We start from the raw sequence: 10,276 nt of genomic DNA, 5'->3' as shown, positions 1-10,276 counted from the left end.
GTATATTTTGGATACCAGTCCATTAGATATCTGTTTTGTAAAGATTTATTCCCAAGTCTGTGGCTTGAGTGTGGATTCTGTAATTTTTAATATAGACTATATGCCCATTAACTCAAGCTAATTGTGTTTTCAAATATAGTATGCACATTCAGAGTTTTCTCCTCAGATTTATTTAGTATACTGTTCCATCTGGTTATAAACATTCATTTTTGTAATTCTGTCATTTTCTTCTTTGTATATTTTGATGTAATGTAAGCACACACAGGATTAGTTATTTTCTTGTGAATTGTTTCTTTTTATATAGGAGCCATATTTTTAAGGCAAATATTTCAATATATTAATAAATGATCAAGCTTTTATATAGCCCTTTCCATATATTGGACACTTCTGAATGCCTTATAAATATTAATAACTTAGAGTTTCAATATAAGCTTATGAAGTATGTACTATTAATATCCCCATTTTGCAGATGAGAAAACTGGCATGGTACACTTAATGTTACTTGCTTGAGTTCACTGTCTAGTAAATGCTGGAGCCCAGATTTGAGCCCAAACACTCTGTACTTTACCACTAGCCTCTTAGGTGTTGAAAGAGCGGTAGAAGATATTGTGGTCAGAGACTTGGTAGATCCTTATCCTACTGGTTTTATGGGTCATCGTTAGGACTTTTTATATTTCCCGTGAGTTGGTATACCAGTCGAGTCCCAGCAGGACCACCTGACACTCAGACTAGGACAATTTGCATAGAGTTTTCATAAAGGGGCTGCTCACAGAGTTAGAGACAGGATGTAGAAAACCCACAAAGGGTGGTTCGTACCCAGCAGCTGGTAAGAGCAGGGCTCTATTAACACTCCTAAGCCTGAAGGGGCAAGCGGAGGGAACATAATTGAAACCTGGAGATCAAGAGAAGAGAGAGTTGCATTCCAGAAGCTGAGAGAAGGTCAGGGGTAGCATCCACTTCTGGATTCTACAGGAAACGGGGCAAGACTTCATTTTCTTTCATCCTTATCATTTAATACCTAGGCTCCCCATTGACCAAACCCAACCTGAAGCCATAAGGTAAGGAAGCCCACTGATGTAGTTCATCTTGATAAACTTTCCTGGGTGCAGCAAGATGAAAAAAGTGGACCCATTGGGGCAAATGGAAGATGTCCAGAAACGTTGATCCCTTTTGCTTCTTGGAATCTACTCTTTTCAATCACCTGGGTGGAAATTTCACATACCTGCCCAGGAATGCCATCACCACTGTCCTGGGTGCTGGCAACGTATTAATCTTGCCACTTGTAGTCCACAATAGTTGCTTCCACAAGTGGTGTTCATGTAAGATAGGTCAAGAGGCTCTTGGAAAGAAGGCACAAAAAATAACATAAAGGTCCTGGTTCCCAGAGGGGGAACACCCACAAGCAGATGCAGTAAGGGTTGCGTTGAACTTGCTGAGCACTATGAGACAAGCGCAGAAGAAAAGACACCATGGCTTCTGGCCTCACAGGTCACTAATCTTGTCATTCCAGAAGATGTGGGGCTACTGTTATGTGTTGATGGCAGAGGAGATATTTGGCACTCAGGTAATCCATTGGGATGTCTCTTGATATCTTTTCCCAAATTTGGCTGATAAAACAAGCATAGCAGCTGTATCCTGAGAGGGACATGGTGACCAGGTGTTTCTGGATCATCCCTCCAAATAAACCACCTAGGTCAGCTGAGGTGTCAGTCAAGCAGGAAGGGAATCTAAAATGGAAGACGAGAGGTGTGTGATGCTATTCCTTTAATTGTTAGAGGTATCAATCACAGCGTCGAAAATAGTTGCTGTCAAGGGCTGTTAATAACTTATCCCAGTGGTCTTTCTCTTGTATGTGTCTCTAGGCAACAAGACCAACCATAATGCTGGGTGCACTTTAAGAACAAGTGCATCTGAGCAGTATGAGTGGTGGACCATGATGGAGACAGTGATATTTCCGATTCTTTTTTTCAGGACTGTCATTCACTGTTGGAAGTGTTGGTTGCTAAGGGCTCATGCTGCCATCGTCTCTGGGAATTCCCTTGGGCCAAATGAAAGCACCACACCTAAGGTTAGGGCCACTCCCAATGACTGGTTCATGTGAGGGGTACAAAGGCTCAATTCCTTTGCCTCAAGTTGAGACACTCCTGAAGAGTCACCGCAGCTCCAGAACTCCCCATGGGATCTGCTGTAGTTCGTTTTTAACTTATTATAGTTCAATCTCTTATTCTTCCCAATCCTGGTTTTCTCCTTTAAAGATCCTCCTCAATGAAGTCCATTAAGCAAAAATCTCCATCTGCCCTAAGCTCGCACTGTCTAAAGAACCTCATTCAGAAGAGGGGCTGGCAGAGACCAGGGGAACATGGAAAGAGTTGTGAAAAATTCAACACGGTGCGAAGCAGGTGCAGAAGCAGGAACGGAAGGCAGCTATATTTTTATAGCTGCATTTTAGCTATATTTTAGATTGTTCTTTTCTCCCACTTACCCTCATGATCCTTTTTTCGTCCCTCCATTTTATGTACATAACACTGTGCCCAAAGTTTCAGGTTTCTAGTGGGATTTCGATCGAATCGATATTACCACAGGATAATACAGTACCTGCCAGGCTTCCTTTGTATCTTGTTATAAGAACTTGGACTTATCCCGTGTAGAAGGATAAGAGTTGACGTCAGGAAGCTAAAGGGGGTAGACAGTGTTGAGTATCTCCCATTTGTCCTTCCAGCTCCGCTGCCTTCTCCATCTGGCTCTCTGACTACAGAGGTTAACCTGTACGGACTACTTTAATGGGCTCATTTGCCTTAGTGCTTCTATTTAGGTTGGTCAGTGGGGAGCCCAGGTAGAAGATGGGAGGAATGGAACCGAGTGAGGTCATGCCCTGGCTATATTCCTGCAGGAGAACTCTGGTCTGGATACTGCCCTTGACCTCTGCTCAGCCCTGCAGTGCAGTCTTCTCTCTACTACGTCCCCAGATTTCAAGAATCTCTCCTTCCCCTCACCTCTTCTTCCTTGCTCTTCTTTAGGTCACCAAATATGCAGTATCCTCTTGTGGTTTTCCCACGCCCTAGTACCTTTATCATGGATCGTTCTGAGTTAGCGATATGCCAGCGCACTGAGAGTACAATGAAAAGTCCTTCCCATTTCCTAGAAGGCCCCAAACAATGAGGATCCGCTACCTCGCTGACCTCATCTTCCACCACTCTCCTATTTCATTCCTCCACTGGCGTCACCCTGGGCTTCCTGTAGCTTTATTACCCCAGCACCGCTGTGCACCAGGGCCTCCCTGCTGCCTAGACTGATATACCCCACGTTCTCAATAGCACATACTAGCATAGACCAACTCTCTTCATAATTTGTTTGCCTAATTTTCTCCATCCCAAATCCCACTAGGTTGTAAACAGATGAAGGCAAGGGCTATGTTTGATTCATCACTGCAGATCTTGTGCTGCAAACTGTGGTACAGACGTAGTGCTCTACGGTGTGGGGAGTAAAAGTATTCACTCTGGAGAGAGATTGCTTGTGTTTAAGTGTACAGTCTGCCACTTCAGAGCCTTGTTATCTCAGACAAGTAAACTTTTTGTGCCAAACATTCTTCATCTGTAAATAGAAATGATGAAAGTGCCTAATTCATAGACTAGTATTGAGAGTTTAGTTAGTTAATATATGTAAAGCACTTATAAGACTTCCTGGCATATAGGAAACATATTTCATCTTTTATTATGAATTAAATAAAATTCATTGTAGGATTATACACAGCAAAACAAGATACACACAAAGAAGTAAATATTGTATGATTCTATTTGTGTGAATTTCAAGAACAGGTAAAAAGTAATCTGTGATGGGAAAAAATCAGAACAGTGGTTACAGCTAAGCTCAGGTTGTGGGGGAGGGGGGAGGTAGGAGCAGGGATTGAAGGAACTTTATGGGATGAGGAGAAAGGTGTATAGGTTACGTAGGGGTATGCATGCGTCAAAATATGTTGAACTCTACACTTAAGATCTGTACGTATGTAACATATTTCAGTTTAAATTAGATTCATTTTGCTAAGTGAAAGAACCAGAGACCAAAAGCCACTTATTGTGTGATTCCACTGTATGACATTCTGGAAAAGGCTACACTTCAGGAAAGGACCACAAATCAGTGGTTTCTAGGGGTGAGGAGTGAGGGGATGATTACAAGGGGGCAGCACAGAGGAATGTGAGAGAGAAGGAATTGTTCTATCGGGATTGTGTTGATGGTACACAACTCTACGCGTTTGCCCAAATCTATAGAATTGTACACGGCAAAGAGCGGATATTACTGCAGGTTAAAAAAATAATAATAATCCACCAGGTAGTGGAGGGAATTCAAAGTGGAATACAAAGTATAACCAATAAACATAGCTGTATTACAAATGAATAACGTAACCACAATGAAGGGGGTGAGAAGGAAACCAAATTTACTTTAGAAAACTATATTTTGACAAGGTACTATAAGGCTAAATACAAAAAGAACTGTCTGGAAATCCTGTACTCTAGTTAAAAAATGTGTTTCTCATAATTCTATGGGTTAGCAATTCTGAAATTAAATGAATAGTGGGGTGGAGCAACTACGTAAATATAAGGTAGATAATGAGAGCCAGGTTCTTACTGTCGAGGAAAGATGTTACAAAGTAGGAGAGAAAGAAAGAGAGAATGAACACTGTGTTGTTGCAGAGGTATTGCTACGAATTTATGTTTTTTATTAGATGGATGGAGAGATAGGTAGATCAGTAGAGCTATGTGTGTATGAATAGGATAGTATACATTTATGTATTTCCAAGGCCTGTCAGCTCTGAAGGCTTAGTAAGAATGAGAATATTTATCACTCATGCAAATCTTGGTTTCTAATAAAAATACCTTTCTTAAAAAAAAAAAAAAAAAAAAAAAAAAAAAAAAAAAGGCTCTTTGGAGAAATAAAAGATTCCAAGGCTGGGACAGGGAAGCTAGAGCATGATCCTGAAATATCTCTGAAGGATCTTCTAAGGGAAAATAAATAAATATTCACAAAGAGTCAGCTCCAAAAATCTGCCTAAAAGTTTCCCTCAGGTCCTTGAATAGTAATCTCTAAGCTGTGCATGTTCAGGGAAAGACTCTTGGAGGCTTAGAAAAGAATTGCTACTGAAAGCTGAGGATCTGTACAGAAATTTCAGAGATCACACATGCCAGGAGTTGGAGGTTAGTTTTTGGACTCATCTAGAGTGGAATAACCTTGATCAAAACAAAACAAAACCGAAAAACCTGGGTTTCAGTCTTGGCCCTAGAAATTCCACAATCTAAGAGTGAGTACCATGCAGTAATAGTAAAGACTGCATCTTAAAAGTCAGTATAAAACTGAACTCAAGTTTTCCTTAGTAAAACCTAGTCTCTGAGGTGATGCGTTTGTACTATAACTTCCTGCCATAACAACACCTAACATTTAGAGTCAAAATAACTTAGTTTAGGAACCTCTAGAAAGTGTTATTCACAAGATCCAGCACACAAGCAGATTGCTAAACATGCAAAGCAGCAGGAAACTGTTCTCAGTTATGAACATGAAAGACATTAGGAGCAGACCCAGAAGCGATCCAGACAGTGGGCGTAGCAGACAAGGGCTTCAGAATAACTGAACCATATGTTAAGGAAAATGAAGGAAACAAGTTGTTTCCTTCATGCTGAAAATGAAAGACAGACTGAAAACCTTCACAGCAACCAAAGAAAAAGGACACATTGCTTTCAAAGGAGTAAGACAGCTGAATGGGAGAAGATTTTTGCAAACAGTGCCTCCAATAAGGGGCTAGTATCCAGAATATACAAGGAATTCATGCAACTCAACAACAAAAAAACAAACAACCCAATTGAAAAATGGGCAGAGGACTTGAAGAGACATTTCTCCAAAGAGGACATACAAATGGCAAATAGACATATGAAAAAATGCTCAACATCACTAATCATCAGAGAAGTGCAAATCAAAACCACAATGAGATATCACCTCACCCCAGTCAGAATGGCTATTATCAACAAGACAAATAGTAACAAGTGTTGGAGAGGCTGTGGAGAAAAAGGAACCCTCATACATTGTTGGTGGGAATGCAGACTGGTGCAGCCGTTATGGAAGGCGGTGTGGAGGTTCCTCAAAAAATTACGAATAGAATTGCCATGTGACCCAGCAATCCCTCTCCTGGGTATCTACCCAAAAAACTCTGAAAACATTTATCCATAAAGACACGTGTGCTCCAATGTTCATTGCAGCTTTGTTTACGGTGGCCAAGACATGGAAACAACCAAAATGTCCTTCGATAGATGAATGGATAAAGAAGTTGTGGTATATATACACAATGGAATACTATTCGGCGGTAAGAAAAGATGAAATAGGACCATTTGTGACAACATGGATGGATCTTGAGAGTGTAATGCTGAGAGAAATAAGTCAGACAGAAAAAGCAGAGAACCATGTGATTTCACTGATATGTGGTATATAAACCAAAAGCAACAAAAGAACAAGACAAACAAATGAGAAACAGAAACTCATAGACACAGACAATAGTTTAGTGGTTGCCAGAGGGTAAGGGGGGTGAGGGGTGGGAGATGAGGGTAAGGGGGATCAAATATATGGTGATGGAAGGAGAACTGATTCTGGGTGATGAACACACAATGGGATTTATAGATGATGTAATACAGAATTGTACACCTGAAATCTATGTAATTTTACTAACAATTGTCACCCCAATAAATTTAATAAAATTAAAAAAAAAAAAAAAAAGACTGCTAACTTTTCAAAAGAAGCTGTAGAAGTAGGAAGACAATGAATGGCATCTGACATCTAGAAAGGTGAATGCAATAAAAAACAGTTGCCAATCTAAAATTCTATGACCTAATAAAAAGTCTTCGAAAATGGCTCTCTTTGAGGAAGATGGGGTTGCAGCTGCAGCGGGGCTCCCTTCTGCCTGCTCTGCCTGCTCTGCCCTGACTCCCCACTGTTTGCTCTCACCCAGGAACAAGTCGGTCAGGAAGCCGCACCAGCAGCCATGGCTTTTGAAGATACTGGAAAGACGCCTGTGGAACCAGAGGTAGTGATTCGCCGAATTAGAATGACTCTACCCAGCCACAGCCTGAAATCCTTGGAGAAGGTGTGTGCTGCTGATTGATCAGAGGCGCAAAGGAAAAGAACCTCCAAGTGAAAGGACCAGTTCAGATGTCTACCGAGACCCTGAGCATCACTACAGGAAAAGCTCTCCGTGCGGAAGGTTCTAAAACTTGGGATGGGTTTCAGATGGGGACCCGCAGCTCACTGACTTGCACAGTCCTTCCAAGACTGTTAAGCAGGCGACTCCCATCCGTATTGAGCCAGGAGTCCAGGTGGACGTCACCATTGCAGATGCGTAAGGCAAACTTTTTAATAAATTGACTGTCAGTTGTTAAAAAAAAAAGTCTTAAAAAATGCAAACAAAGATGTGTTCTGGTTTTTTAAAAAGCTGAAAGAATTAACACTAGAATCACACTTCAAGAAACACTAAAAAGCGTTCTTCAGGCTGAAGGAAAATGATTTCACGTGCAGACACACAATTTAGGAATGAAGATCAGCAGGAAACAAAACGTAAGTAAAGATAAGTGAATATTGACTGAATAAAACAGCCCTGTACAGTTTTACAACTTTTATGTAGGTCTAAACTTTTTCCAAATAAAATACTTTTAAAAAACGCATTGCACTGATCCTCCCAGAATAAAGATGATGGAAGAAGCCACTGCAAGGGATCCCCCAGTCTGCCTCTGAAGACTAGAGAGGACGGGAGCCCCAGCAAGGGGCCACCGGTCCCCTCCAACACTACAGGCAACTGAGCCTCAGATAGCAACTGTCACCAGCAAACACAGATGATGGGCTTTGAGCAAGCAAGACCTCCATCCTCCTGAAAGTAAAAATGATGGGAATTCCCACAAGCAGTCCCTAGTCACTTCCAATGAGAGACATGACAGCAACCGCACAAGTGACCCCCTCCACTGCTCCTCAGCACTAGAGAGTAAGGCGCCCCAGCCCAGTGACCCACCCACTTTATGCCAACAAAGAAGGTGGGACCCAGAAAGTGACACTCTTAATCCCCACCAACGCTAGAAAAAAGGAGCTACATAAAGAGACCCCTTCAGCCCCCCTGACTAGCAATAAATGGGATCCCATGTGGTTACCCGCATCCTCCCTCCAGGTTAGAGACTACTGGACTTCCCACCAAAGACCCCTCCCTGTCACCTCAACACTTGAAAACTGGGAGCCCCAGGCAGGCAGTAGGCTTCCAGTTCCTCAGCCCCAAAGACAACAGGAACCCCAGCCTCGTAACCCCGGTTACTGCCAACCTCACCAGGGCTCCATCCGATGATGGAAGTTTCAGCAAGTGATCCCCCATCACCCTCCAAGATTAGAGATGGTGGAAACCCCCAAAAGCAACTTACAATCCCCTACGCACTAAAGAAGAAAGGAGCCCAACAAATGCCACAACTTTCTCACCCAACACAATGCCCAGCTTGACTCCCAAGACTACACAAGAGAGTCCTGGTGAATCCAAGTGACCCTGGTAGACCCCAGTGTCCCTAGTGGACAAGGGCAGCCCTGGTAGATCCCAATGTCCTGGGAGGACCCCGGTGGTTCTGGTGGATCCAAGTTTCCCCGGAAACCCCCTTTTTCCTTCTGGACCCTGGTGTCTGGTGATTCCTTGGATTCCAGTGTCCCAAGTGGATTCCAGGATCAATCACAACCCAGTGACCCTACAGGACCTCAGTGTCCCTGGAGGATCCAGTGTCTTTGGAGGACCCCAGTGCTACTAAAGAACCATTGTGTTCCTGGAAATTGGTGTCCCTGGTGGGTCCCTGTATCCTTAGTGAATCCAAGGTCCTTGGAGGACACTGGTGTCCCTGGTGGTCCCCAGTGTACCTAGTGGATCCATGTGTCACCGTTGGATCCAACTATCCCTGGTGGATCCTGCTTTACCTGGTAGATTTAAGTGTCCCTGGAGGATACCAGTGTCCCCAGTGAATCTGGATGTCTTTTGCAACCTGCTGGCCTTGGAGGACATTAGTGTCCCTAAATAATATAAGTATCCCTGGAGTTCCCCCCGTGTCCATGAAGGATTACAGTGTCTCTTGTGAATCCTGGTGTCCTTGTTGGATACCAGGCTCTTGGGGGATTCAAGCATCCTTGGTGCATCCCACTGTTCCCCATGAATACAGGTCCCAGGAGAATCCCACTGTCCCTGGTGGATCCTGGTGTCCCTGGTGGATTGTACAGTTAGGGTTAGGGTTAGGATTGGTTTTAAATTAGAGTTTGGTTTGGGGTTAGTGTTATGGGGAGTCTAGGACTGGGATAGGTTAAGGGTGAGGGTTAGGGTTAAGTTTACTGTTAGATTTGGGGTTAGGGTTTGTGTTGTTTGAGTTTATGATTATGGTTAAGGTTAGAGTAAGGGTTTGAGTTAGCATTGAGGTTAAGTTTTGGGTTCAAATTAGGGATTGTGTTAGGGTTGGTGTTGGGGTAAGGGCTAGCTTTAGGCTGAGGTTTAGGGTTAGGGTTAGAGTTAGATTTGAGGTTAGGGTTTGGGTTTCAAGCAGGTTTAGGGTTAGCAATAGGGTTAGGGTATGGTGTATGGTGAGGGTTAGGATTAGGTTTGGTGTTAGTGTTAGGCTTTGAGTTAAGGTTAGGTTTGGATGAGGGTTAGACTTAACTTTGAGGTTAGGTTTTAGGTTTTAATTAGGGTTGGTTTAAATTTAAGGTTAGGGTGAGGACTCCAGTTACAGTTAGGTTTAGCATTAGGTTTAGGGGAAGGGTTAGGTTTTGAGTTAAATTAAGGGTCAGAGATGGGGTTAGTTTTAAGTTCATGATTTGGGTTAGGGTTAGGGTAAATGGGTAAGATTGTGTTTTGATTTAAGGTGTGAATTTTGTGCTTAAGTTTAGATTTTTTTTATATTCATGCTTCATGTTAGAGTTAGATTTAGGGTTAGGTTAGGGTTTGCTTTGAGGTGAAGGCTTGGCTTTAAATTAGGGTTAAGTTTAGGGTTTGGATAAGGGTGAGGGTTAGGGTTAGGGTATAGTTAAGTTTAGGTTTATGTTTTAAGTTAGGTTTAGGGTTAGGTTTTGAGTTTGGGGTAGGGTTAAGGTTAGGGTTGAGTTTCTGTTTAGGGTTAGGGTTGAGGATAGATACAGGGTTAAGATTAGAGGTAGGGTTGCATTTATGTATAGGGTTAGCATTAAGTTTAGGGTTGGATTAGGGGTAGTTTGGGGAGATGGAGAAAGTTGTGTTTAAGGT

At 42.5% G+C, this 10,276-nt stretch overlaps 1 pseudogene; it reads left to right on the top strand.

The window, feature by feature from the left end:
- The first annotated feature begins 7,018 nt into the window (after window positions 1-7,018).
- Window positions 7,019-7,376, top strand: LOC109461378 (small ribosomal subunit protein uS10; annotated as a pseudogene).
- Window positions 7,377-10,276: the final 2,900 nt, after the last annotated feature.

Source organism: Rhinolophus sinicus, linkage group LG07, assembly GCF_036562045.2.
Source record: "Rhinolophus sinicus isolate RSC01 linkage group LG07, ASM3656204v1, whole genome shotgun sequence".
In the NCBI taxonomy this organism is placed as follows: Eukaryota; Metazoa; Chordata; class Mammalia; order Chiroptera; family Rhinolophidae; genus Rhinolophus; species Rhinolophus sinicus.
The sequence above is the reverse complement of the archived record's forward strand: the minus strand, read 5'-3'. Positions and strand labels throughout refer to the sequence as shown.